This window comes from Arachis stenosperma, chromosome 9 (assembly GCF_014773155.1).
Source record: "Arachis stenosperma cultivar V10309 chromosome 9, arast.V10309.gnm1.PFL2, whole genome shotgun sequence".
Taxonomy (NCBI): domain Eukaryota; kingdom Viridiplantae; phylum Streptophyta; class Magnoliopsida; order Fabales; family Fabaceae; genus Arachis; species Arachis stenosperma.
This window is the reverse complement of record NC_080385.1, coordinates 41,354,012-41,367,115: the sequence shown is the minus strand read 5'-3', so window position 1 is coordinate 41,367,115 and position 13,104 is coordinate 41,354,012. Positions and strand designations below refer to the sequence as shown.

At 39.9% G+C, this 13,104-nt stretch overlaps 1 pseudogene; it reads right to left on the bottom strand.

Annotated features, from left to right (window-relative positions):
- LOC130949445 (eukaryotic translation initiation factor 5-like) overlaps nt 1-6,519 on the bottom strand; it is a 35,042-nt pseudogene extending 28,523 nt beyond the window's left edge.
- Between the last annotated feature and the right edge of the window lie 6,585 nt (nt 6,520-13,104).

Sequence of the window (13,104 nt, the reverse complement as noted above, 5' to 3'; positions counted from 1 at the left end):
CCTCCACTGGGATCATTGCCTCCATTCCGTAGGCTAATCGGAAAGGTGACTCCTTTGTCGTGGAATGTGGAGTCGTTCGATATGCCCATAGGACTTGCGGGAGCTCTTCAGCCCAGGCTCCCTTTGCATCCTGTAATCTCCGTTTTAACCCTGCTAATATAACTTTGTTAGTAGCTTCAACTTGCCCATTGGCTTGGGGGTGCTCAACAGAGGTAAATTGTTGTTTTATATTCGGGTCGGCCGCTAGTTTTCTGAAGCCTGTGTCTGTGAACTGGGTACCATTGTCTGTAGTGATGGAGTATGGAACTCCGAACCTTGTGACGATGTTTCTATATAGGAATTTCCGACTTCTTTGAGCTATGGAATTGGCTAGGGGTTCTGCCTCGATCCATTTTGTGAAGTAGTCTATTCCTACTATGAGGAATTTGACTTGTCCTGATCCTTGAGGAAAAGGTCCGAGGAGATCGAGTCCCCATTTTGCAAATAGCCAAGGTGAGGTTACGCTGATGACTTCCTCTGGCGGAACGGTATGGAAGTTGGCATGCTTTTGACATGATGAACATGTCCTTACAAATTCTGTGGCTTCTTTTTGTAGAGTTGGCTAATAGAATCCTGCCCGAAGTACTTTTTTGGCGAGTGCTTGCGCTCCGAGGTGATTGCCACAAATACCACTGTGTACTTCTTCTAGCATATCCTTAGTGTTGGAAGTCGGCACGCATTTTAGCAAGTGTTGAAATCCCTCTTTTGTATAAAGTATTATTTATGATGGTGTAGTGTTGTGCTTCCCGTTTTAACCTCTTTGCCTCTTTCTCATCTGTAGGGAGGGCTTTTGTTGTGAGGTAATTAATTATAGGGGTCATCCATCCCTGATCGTGACCTGTTATGGCTAGGACCTTTTCTTCTTCTGAGATTGATGGATTCTGTAGAATTTTTTGGATAAGGCTTCTATTGTTGCCTCCTAGTTTGGTGCTGGCTAGTTTTGAGAGTGCATCGGCCCGGGCATTCTATTCTCGGGGTATGTGTCGAATCTCATACTCTCCAAGTTGTCCGAGCTGTTTCCTGGTTTTGTCCAAGTACTTTTTCATAGTGGGATCTTTGGCTTGGTAGCTTCCTGTTATTTGTGAAGTGACTACCTGTGAGTCGCTGAAGATGATAAGTTTTTGAGCTCCAACCTCCCTAGCCAGCATCAAACCAGCTAGTAGTGCCTCATATTCCGCTTGATTGTTTGAGGCAGGGAACCCAAATTTGAGGGAGAGTTTGATTTGGGTCCCCTGGTCGCTTTCAATTATTATGCCTGCGCTACTTCCCATTTTATTTGAGGAGCCATCCACATATAGATTCCATTCTGCGGGGATTTTTGGTGTGTTCGTAAATTCCGCAATGAAGTCGGCCAGATATTGAGAATTGATGGCCGTCCGAGCTTCGTATTGAAGGTCGAATTCGGACAACTCGACTGCCCATTGCAAGATTCTGCCTGCCAAGTCTGTTTTCTGTAAGATTCCTTTTATGGGCTGGTTGGTCCGAATTTTAATGGTGTGAGACTGGAAATATAGGCGAAGTCATCGAGATGTTATTATGAGAGCATAAGTGAACTTTTCTATTTTCTGGTAGTTCTGCTCGGACCCTTGTAACGCTTTGCTGATAAAGTACATGGGTTGTTGCCCACTGTTGTCTTCTCGGACCAGTGCTGAGGCTATTACCCGATTTTCCACTACGAGGTACAAGATGAGTGGTTCTCTTTCCCGTGGCCGACTTAATATAGGTGGCCATCCCAGAAATTTTTTGAAGTCTTGGAAGGCTTGCTCGCATTCAGCTGTCCATTCAAACTCCTTTCCCTTCCTTAGAGTGGCGTAGAAGGGGAGAGATCTTATTGCTGATACAGCCAGGAATCTGGATAAGGCTGCCAACCGCCCGTTGAGTTGTTGTACCTCTTTGATACAAGTCGGGCTTTTCATGTCGAGTACGGCCCTGCACTTGTCCGGGTTTGCCTCGATTCCTCTCTGTGTGATCATAAAACCCAAGAATTTACTAGCTTCTACTGCGAAGGTACATTTCGTGGGATTGAGTCGCATGCCGTGTCGTCTTATGGTGTTGAATACTTGTGTTAGGTCGGATAATAACATCTCTTTGTTTTGCGTCTTCACTAGCATGTCGTCTACATAGACCTCCATGATCCTTCCGATGTGATCCAAAAAAACTTTGTTCAATAATCTTTGGTAAGTGGCTCCCGCGTTTTTGAGACCGAAGGGCATAACAATGTAGCAGTAATTTGCCTTTGGGGTTAAGAAAGAGGTTTTTTCTTGGTCGGGTGGGTACATTGGGATTTGGTTATATCCTGAATATGCGTCCATAAAGGAGAGGTATTTGTATCCGGAGGAGGCATCTACCAGTGCGTCGATGTTTGGGAGCGGATAAGGATCTTTCGGGCAAGCTTTGTTGAGATCGGTATAATCGGTGCACATTCTCCACTTCCCATTTGACTTTTTTACCAAAACGACATTAACAAGCCATAGCGGGTATTTGACTTCTCTTATGAAGCCTGCCTCCAGTAGAGCTCGTACCTGTTCTTCCACCGCTTGAGAGCGTTATGGTCCTAGCTTTCTGCGCCTTTATTGTACCAGCCGAAATCCTGGGTAGACTGCTAGCTTGTGGCACATTAGTTTGGGATCTATGCCTAGCATGTCTGCGGCCTTCCATGCAAAGAGGTCGGCATTGTTGCGTAGGAACTGTATGAGTGATTCTTTTATGTCCCCTTTTAGGAGTGTACCGATGTTGGTTGTTTGGTCCGGGGTGTTCCCGATCTAGATTTTCTCTATTTCTCCTTTAGGTTGTGGGCGGAGCTTTTCCTGCCTCTAAACTCCACCGAGCTCGATTGTGTGGAATTCTTCTCCTCTGCCTCTGAGGTTTAGACTTTCGTTGTAACAGTGGCGCGCCATCTTCTGATATGCCTTTATTGTGGCTATTCCACCTGCAGTTGGGAACGTCATGCATAGATGCGGAGTCGAGACTATTGCGCTGAGCTGATTTAACGTTGCCCGACCTATTAGGGCATTGTAGGCTGAGCTTACGTTGACGACGATGTAATCTATTTTGAGTGTTCTTGACTGACTTCCTTTTCCAAAAGTTGTGTGGAGCGAGATGTATCCCATCGGTTGAACTGTGGTATCTCTTAGCCCGAACAGGCTGTCCGGATATGCTCTGAGTTCTTTTTCTTCCAAACCGAGTTTGTCAAAAGCGGTTTTGAATAAGATATCGGTAGAGCTCCCCTGGTCTATCAACGTGCGGTGAAGATTTACGTTTGCCAGTATAATAGTGATGACCATGGGATCGTCATGCCCTAACGCGACACCAGATGCGTCTTCCTTGGTAAAAGTGATCGCCGGGATGTCGGGTGCTTCTTCCTTTTCTGCGACGTGATATACGTCTTTGAGATGTCTTTTGCGGGATGATTTGGAGATTCCTACCCCGGCGAATCTGCCATGTATCATGTGGACATGTCTTTCTGGCGTCTGTGATGATCGCGCGGTTGGTCCGACGTCTTCTGCTCTTCTTCTTTTCCTTTGTTCATCATCATGGGTGGCCAGGTATCGATCTAGCTTTCCTTCTCGTACGAGCTTTTCTATGACATTTTTTAAGTCAAAACACTCATTGGTGGAGTGCCCGTAGATCCGATGGTATTCACAATATTCAGCTCGGTTTCCTCCTCCTTTTTTACCTTTGAGTGGTCGAGCTGGTGGTATTTTTTCTGTGTTGCAAACCTCTCTGTAGACATCCACAAGAGACACCCGAAGAGGGGTGTAATTGTGGTATTTTTTGATTTTCTCTCCATGGTGATCTTCCTTCTTTCTAGAATCTTTGTCTTTATCCCGAGAGGTGAACCCGGCTTTTAAGGTCTCTCCTAATCGGGAGTTTTCTTCCATCTTGATGTATTTTTCCACTCCTGCACCTCGTTTAGAGACGTGGGGTACTTCTTTGATATAGATTGACTAAAAGGCCCTTCTCGCATGCCATTAATGAAGCCCATGATAGCGGCTTCTGTTGGCAGGTTTTGTATATCCAGGCATGTCTTGTTGAATCTCTCCATGTAGTTGCGCAGGGTTTCCCTTTCTCCTTGTTTGATTCCTAGTAAGCTCGGCGCATGTTTAGCTTTGTCCTTTGGGATGGAAAATCTGGCTAGGAATTTCTTGGCTATATCGTCGAAACTCAAGATGGATCTAGGAGAGAGGTTGTCGAACCATCTAATTGCTGTTTTTGTTAAAGTAGTTGGAAAGGCTTTGCAACGAACTGCATCTGAGGCGTCGGTGAGATACATTCTGCTCTTGAAGTTGCTGAGATGATGGCTGGGATCCGTAGTGCCGTCGTACAAGGTCATGTCTGGGAGTTTAAAGTCTTTTGGGATTCTTGTCTTCATGATCTCCTTGGTGAATGGATCTTGCTCCTTGCGGGTGCTATCTTCGGGAGTGGATTGGCTGGCTTTAGTCTTGACATCGGCTTCAAGTTTTAGGAGTTTGTTCTTTAATTCCCGGCGTCGCCCTATTTCTCTTTGTAGATCCTTCTTGGCCTCTCGTTGACGTAGAGCGTCTTCCTCAAGTTATTTTAACCGATCTTGAAATGCATCCAGGGCTCCCTCGTTTGGGGAGTTCTTATTGTTGATTTGGGGAGTATCTTTTGGTGTGGAGTCCGCGTTTTTATGTGGCATTCTTTCTTCTAGATCTAAGGTGTGATCGTTGTCATGATCGTCCGCCATGGTAATGGGATGACTTCCGAGTCCCCGGCAATGGCGCCAATGTTTCGAGGGTTACCTGAAACTGTAGGTCGATCTCGGACGAGATCTTCTGTGCTTGTCGGGGGTGTTGTGTCCAACTTGGTGATGATGTTGATCCTTCGTCCTCGGAGGGTGGGGAGTACCTGCAAGGGACTCCGATGCTTAAGTTAGCAAGGGTATTAAGCAGGTATTGAGTAGAATCAGAGTATGAGATATACCTGGGTGCTCCAGTGTATTTATAATGGTGTAGAGTGACCCTTGCGGATAAGATAAGTTAGTTATCTTATCTTTATCTTTCATGGGAACCGCCCTTATCTCTATAGGCTTGGGCTGCCTTTGGATTGGGGTCATGTTCCTCTATTTGGGCCCTTTATTGGGTTTTCCTGTGATTTGGCCGAGCTCTTTGAGAAGAGGTCGGGTCATCCTGACCTGAAGAGGTCGGTCGTTTTGTCTGTAGAATATTCTGGGTCGGACAGCTCGACCCAGGGTATGAACAAAGTGCATTCATCTTCTCCTGAGCAGATACAGGAAATGCAGCAATATGTGATTACAATTCCTTTGCTGCAACACCTTTCTTCAAGTATGCTTTCACTTCCATGACCACAGTTGCATAGTTCACAGTGTCACCATTCTCGGAACCCTTGCATATCAGAAGCAATATTCAAGATCATTAACAATCCTAAATCACAGTAATGACTAATGATAACAACAATTGAAGAAGCAAGATGAAAATTTATATATTAACTAACCAATTAAAAGTTTAAAACAACAATTACAGTTAAAAAATAAAAAATTAACTTCTAAAGAGAGCAGAGATTGTAGTATCGTTGTCAAAAATCCAACTCGACCAGGCTTAGTCAAGGGGGAAGATGAATGTACTTACCTGCTCAATCAATTAAGGAACGAACTGTAACACCCTAACTTTTAGCACGTCATGATCGTGCCAAAAGTAAGGCATTACTAACCTATTTTCCTTATTAACTATTTAATATTGAGCCTTTAGGTTGATATCGCGTTTCAGTTTATAAGAAAATACCAGAAAATTATTTGTAGTAATTCAAATCACACAATTATTAATAATAATAAATGCTATACAAATGAATTCAATATAAAACTCAAATACAATACCTATCCCTCTGGATAAAATAAAACTTAAAGCAACAAGGGCGAGGGAACTCTATAAAAATAACAGGAATCACAAGTAAATCTACTAGTGGTCTGCATCTTCTAACTGAATCTTCGAACCTGTGTCACTAAAAAGGTGAAAGATTTTGGGGTGAGAACAAAACCACACGTTCTCAGTAAGGAATGGGAATGTCGTAAAAGTAATGAATTTAATGCAAATAATTAACTTACTTAGTAAAACAATTTTGTTAACCCTTTGGAAATACTTTTATTTCTACTTTAGATAAATAATTACTTTTCTTTAAATTTCTAAACTCAAAACAAATTTTAAATATAAAACTAGTCACATTTTCTATCTCTCAGCCACATAGTTAATCCTCAGTCAAATGTCAACTCGTAATCACTTTAATACACTCACAAACAAATAGTGCAAGCAAGAGATTCAATTCAATGTACAAGCAAGTCACAACAAGACAAACAATACAATCACAAAGTAATAAAACAAGCAAGCGCAATCAAATGCAAATGTGCAAACAACATGATGCATGTCTATCCCTAACGCAGGCCATAAGCTCATGTGTCGGTTGCCTACCCGCTCCCGACATTACCCGGGCACAAGTCCCAGACATGGCTTTCCAGATGCATCAGTGTGCTTATAAGTCGTACGGCTAGGCCGCATCAGTGTGACTTTCCAAATCAATAAGCGTACATCTGGAAAACAGTTCTCAGTGTGTGGGCGTCTCCACTTTACATTTGGCACTAAGGCCCAAACAATGTCACATCTGCTCTCCTGTGGCAGACGCTTCATTAATTAATATATTCCTTTAATCTTTGTTATCTGCTCTCCTGTGGCAGAGATTCCTTTTCTTAAAAAAACAAACTCAAAACAACACTTAGAACAAAATCTCTCCTTACAAATTTGGATTTAAAACATTATGTTTTTCTTAATAAATCTAGTTTAAAAAAATAGAACACACCTGTTCTCAACTAAATAAATCTCAAATAATTTAGTTTTCTAAATCCAAATCTTTTAAAATAATTTTTCAAATAAAACCTCAGATTTTATAAAATTTCGGCAGCACTTTCCCTAAAACTCGGGCTTAGCCACCCTTTTCGGGTCCCAACTGAACCATTTTCAACCTCTTTTCAATCATTTCTAATAACTCAAACTAATTCCAATATCAGAAATCATTTTTGATAAATCAATAAAATTCATTCCCAATATCTCAAATCGATTCAAATACGAATTTATTTTCAATAAGTCAAATTAATACTGTCTAACTCAATAATTAGAATTTTCAGCACTCCTAATCAATCAAGAAATCAAATACATATTCATCAAATTCAGTCACAAACACAACTCAAATTCATCATTCAGTCATTCCAAACAATCTTAAATTATTTACAAATACCCACTAGACTTCCATGGCATTCATAGTTTAAAACAGTTAATTTCAAAATAAAATCTCCTACCTTCGTATGGAACCAAAATCCTCAAAAGCTCCGAAAAAGCTTTCTGACTGAGCTGCTGAAGAAGAAAGCGTTAGAAATCATTTGTGCCTCCTTGAATTTCAGTTGGCTGAACCCAAGGGATAGGGGAGCTACGTTACCGTCAGTTTCCACCGGACAAAAATAACGCCAATATATTGAGAATGAGGATACGAACACTTTTATCGGATTAAATTTTTTATTGGAGTTACGAATCTCAAGAAATCGAAGCTGAAATATCAGAAGGAGTCGCGGTTTCCTCCCTCACCCACGGTCCCTCTTTCTTCCTTTTCTTTCCTTATGGTTTCGATTAAAAGGAAGTGAGGTCAATTAAAGGTTAGATAGTAATGGATATTGATTTGTGGTGGTAATCTAAGCATTGATAGATGTCATGTATATATGTATATGGATATATACTTTCAAGACACGTTTCATTTCTTCCTTACTTTCCTTATTGGAACCGCTCATGATAAGGCCAGGTGACAATAATAATAATAATAATTGGATTATGTGTCCTCATTATATATATATATATATGCACATGCATACAAAAATTCACATTTAACTTTCTTTTTTTCTTTTCTTTGTTCCATTTTAACTAGTTGCATAAAACCAAATAATAATAATAATAATAATAATAATAATAATAATAATAATAATAATAATAATCAATTTAGACTGTAACTATCAATATAGTTTCTAATAGATAATTCAAAATAATAAAATAAGTCATAATTAAATTAAATTTCATTTTTAAATTTAAAGTATAAAATTTAATTTTAAAAACTCGAATTGTTATATTCCACCTACCTTATAAAAATTTTCGTCCTCGAAAATTGATATATGATAGAAGAGATTCATACTATCTTTCTTTTTAAACATGTCAAAGAAAAATAAAAAGATTTAACATGTTTAGTTTTCAAACATAAGAAAAATAATTTCGCATGAAAATGATTGAAAAAGTGTAGTGTGGTGCAGAGGTTGTATGAGAGGTTTAATGCAAGTTAAACTTAGAATCCGAAGACTTGCAATTTTAACAAAGAAATTCAAAATCCAGAAAGAAAATGATTGAATATCACAGATAATGGTTACAAGAATTTGAAAAGATGAGTAGAATCGAAATAAAAAAATGAGTACACAAAATAGAAAATCCGTCCAGAAGAGAGTTAAATTGTACCGTAAGGAGAAATCTGAGAAAAGAACTTGGACAGGAACAATAAAAGAAAAGGTAGCAGAATAAGTCGAAGCAAATTCAAGCTGAATTACCAAGCTCACAAATATAGATAACCAATGTTTATGACAATGTTTTTGAAGAATTAAAGATTGATTATTGTCCCAAATCTAGCTCAAGATCAAAGGGTACAAGATGCTTGAAGAAGAATATAAGTAATGCCAAAGATAAAAATTCAGAAAGGATCCATCTGCAAGCGATCTATCTCCCTTAGGCCATTTCGACGAAGAGAACAGTCTATTTTTCGTGACAACCGTATCTCGTAAAACTATCGTATTTGCTTGTTACATCTAGAAATGCTCATGGCATAAACAGGCTCATGTTTAATCAAAGGAATACAAAACAAAGGTAGATACTGAAAATTATGCATTACATCGAAACAAACTCAAAATCAGATCGAAGGGTAAGGATTTATGAAGAAGTATACAAATAATGATAAAGGTGGATAATCAAATCTGGTTTTGAAAAGAATTAAAACAAGGGATGGAGGAGATGAAGAATAAATGAATAAACAGTGAAAGAAAAGATGACACCAAGTCACATAGCACGAATAAAGAGTAAATGAATCCAACCCCTAGAATGCAACTTCTATCATTCCCAAACCTCGTGATTCGCATAACCTATTACTTCTATTTCGTCTACGATAATCCATTAGTATTCCCATATACATAAGTCATTAGTATCAAGTTGGCCAGACTTAATACCATGAGGAATGCAACAGTCGACTAACAGCATTAATCAATAGACAGTCATGCATCTAAAACTTAAACTCGTCATTAGAACAAGTCCTATCGCATGACAGACAATCAGAGTATGCAGTGAAGCATAGTCAGTCCATTCCCAAGGCTCTAACAGGGACGAACTGCTCTGATACCATAATGTAACTGGTGCACGAAATTGTGATCATCAATGGCGCCATCAACATGGTACGCTCAATTGCAATCTCAACTCTTTATTACAACTCCGCACAACTAACCAGCAAGTACACTGGATCGTCCAAGTAATAAACCTTACGCGAGTAAGGGTCGATCCCACGGAGATTGTTGATATGAAGCAAGCTATGGTCATCTTGTAAATCTCAGTCAGGCGGATTCAAATGGTTATGGAGGATTAATGATTAAAAGATAAATAAAACATAAAATAAGGATAGAGATACTTATGTAATTCATTGGTGAGAGCTTCAGATAAGCGTATGGAGATGCTTTGTCCCTTCCGTCTCTCTGCTTTCCTACTGTCTTCATCCAATCCTTCTTACTCCTTTCCATGGCAAGCTGTATGTTGGGCATCACCATTGTCAATGGCTACAGTCCCGTCCTCTCAGTGAAAATGTTCAACCCGCTCTGTCACAGCACGGCTATTCAGCTGTCGGTTCTCGATCATGTCGGAATAGAATCCAGTGATTCTTTTGCGTCTGTCACTAACGCCCCACAATCGCGAGTTTGAAGCTCGTCACAGTCATTCAATCCTTGAATCCTACTCAGAATACCACAGACAAGGTTTAGACCTTCCGGATTCTTTTGAATGCCGCCATGAATTCTAGCTTATACCACGAAGATTCTGATTAAGGAATCCAAGAGATATCCACTCAATCTAAGGTAGAACGGAGGTGGTTGTCAGGCACACATTCATAGGTGAGAATGATGACGAGTGTCACGGATCATCACCTTCATCAAGTTGAGGAACAAGTGATATCTTGGAACAAGAATAAACTAAATTGAATAGAAGAACAATAGTAATTGTATTAATACTCGAGGTACAGCAGAGCTCCACACCTTAATCTATGGTGTGTAGAAACTCCACCATTGAAAATACATAAGAATAAGGTTCAGCCATAGCCGTGAGGCCAGCCCCTAAATGATCTAAGAACTAAATGTCCAAAGATGATCCTCAGATCTAAAGTGATCAAAAGATCTAAAGTGATCTAAAGATGTAAAATACAATAGCAAAAGGTCCTATTTGTAGAGAACTAGTAGCTTAGGGTTTACAAAAAAGAGTAAATGACATAAAAATTCACTTCCGGGCCCACTTGGTGTGTGTTTGGGCTGAGCATTGAAGCTTCTATGTGTAGAGACTTTTCTTGGAGTTAAACGCCAGCTTTTGTGCCGGTTTGGGCGTTTAACTCCCATTCTTGTGCCAGTTTCGGCGTTTTACGCCAGAATTCTTGAGCTGACTTGGAACGCCTGTTTGGGCCATCAAATCTCGGGCAAAGTATGGACTATTATACATTGCTGGAAAGCCCAGAATGTCTACTTTCCAAAGAAATTAAGAGCGCGCCAATTGGGCTTCTGTAGTTCCGGAAAATCTACTTCGAGTGCAGAGAGGTCAGAATCCAACAGCATCTGCAGTCCTTTTCAGCCTCTGAATCAGATTTTTGCTCAGGTCCCTCAATTTCAGCCAGAAAATATCTGAAATCACAGAAAAACACACAAACTCATAGTAAAGTCCAGAAAAGTGAATTTTAACTAAAAACTAGTAAAAATATAATAAAAACTAACTAAAACATACTAAAAACAATGCCAAAAAGCGTATAAATTATCCGCTCATCACAACACCAAACTTAAATTGTTGCTTGTCCCCAAGCAACTGAAAATAAAATAAGATAAAAAGAAGAGAATATACAATGAATTCCAAAAACATCTATGAAGATCAGTATTAATTAGATGAGCGGGGCTTTTAGCTTTTTGCCTCTGAACAGTTTTGGCATCTCACTCTATCTTTTGAAATTCAGAATGATTGGCTTTTATAGGAACTCAGAATCCAGATAGTGTTATTGATTCTCCTAGTTAAGTATGATGATTCTTGAACACAGCTACTTTATGAGTCTTGGTCGTGGCCCAAAGCACTCTGTCTTCCAGTATTACCACCGGATACATACATGCCATAGACACATAACTGGGTGAATCTTTTCAGATTGTGACTCAGCTTTGCTAGAGTCCCCAATTAGAGGTGTCCAGGGTTCTTAGGCACACTCTTTTTGCTTTGGATCACGACTTTATTTTTACCCTTGACTTTTGGCTTTTTTTTCTACTTGCTTTCTCTCTCTTTTTTTTTCGCACATAATCTCTCTTTTTTTTTTGTATTCACTGCTTTTTCTTGTTTCAAGAATCATTTTTATGATTTTTCAGATCCTCAGTAACATGTCTCCTTTTTTCATCATTCTTTCAAGAGCCAACATTCATGAACAACAAATTCAAAAGACATATGCACTGTTCAAGCATACATTAAGAAGTCAAAGTATTGCCACCACATCAAAATAATTAATCTGTTATAAAATTCAAAATTCATGCAATTCTTCTCTTTTTCAATTAAGAACATTTTTCATTTAAGAAAGGTGATGGATTCATAGGACATTCATAACTTTAAGGCATAGACACTAAGACACTAATGATCATAAGACACAAACATAGATAAACATAAGCATGAAAATTCGAAAAACAGAAAAATAAAGAACAAGGAGATTAAAGAACGGGTCCACCTTAGTGATGGTGGCTTGTTCTTCCTCTTGAAGATCTTATGGAGTGCTTGAGCTCCTCAATGTCTCTTTCTTGCCTTTGTTGCTCCTCTCTCATGATTCTTTGATCTTCTCTAATTTCATGGAGGAGGATGGAATGTTCTTGGTGCTCCACCCTTAGTTGTCCCATGTTGGAACTCAATTCTCCTAGGGAGGTGTTGATTTGATCCCAATAATTTTGTGGAGGAAAGTGCATCCCTTGAGGCATCTTAGGGATTTCATGATGAGGAATTTCCTCATGTCCATGTCTATGAGTAGGATCTCCTATTTGCATTGAGCTCCTTCCACACAGATATCCATGAGGACTTGGTCCAACCTTTGATTAAAGTTGACCTTTTTTGAGTTTGAAAAGGGACCTCGGGGATCACCTTCTTCATGGCCACAACTTCATGAAAGTGGTCTTGATGCACCTTTGAGATGAATCTTTCCATCTCCCATGACTCGGAGGTGGAAGCTTTTGCCTTCCCTTTCCTCTTTCTAGAGGTTTCTCCGGCCTTAGATGCCGTAAATGGTTATGGAAAAATAAAAATCAATGCTTTTACCATACCAAACTTAGAAGGTTTGCTCATCCTCGAGCAAAAGAAGAAAGAAGAGAGTAGAAAAAGAAGAAATAGAGGAGATGGAGGTGGCTTTGTTTTTCGGCCAAGGGGGAGAAGTAGTGTGTAGGTTGTGTGAAAATGAAGGAGTGAAGATGGGTTTATATAGGAAGGGAGAGAGGGGTAGGGTTCGGCCAATATGGGTGGGTTTGGGAGAGAAAGTGGTTTGAATTTGAATGGTGAGGTAGGTGGGGATTTATGAAGGATGAATGTGAGTGGTGAAGAGAATGGTGGGATTTGATAGGTGAGGGGTTTTTTGGGGAAGAGGTGTTGAGGTGATTGGTGAATGGGTGAAGAAGAGAGAGAGTGGTGGGGTAGGTGGGGATCCTGTGGGGTCCACAGATCCTGAGGTGTCAAGGATAACTCATCCCTGCACAAAGTAGCGAGC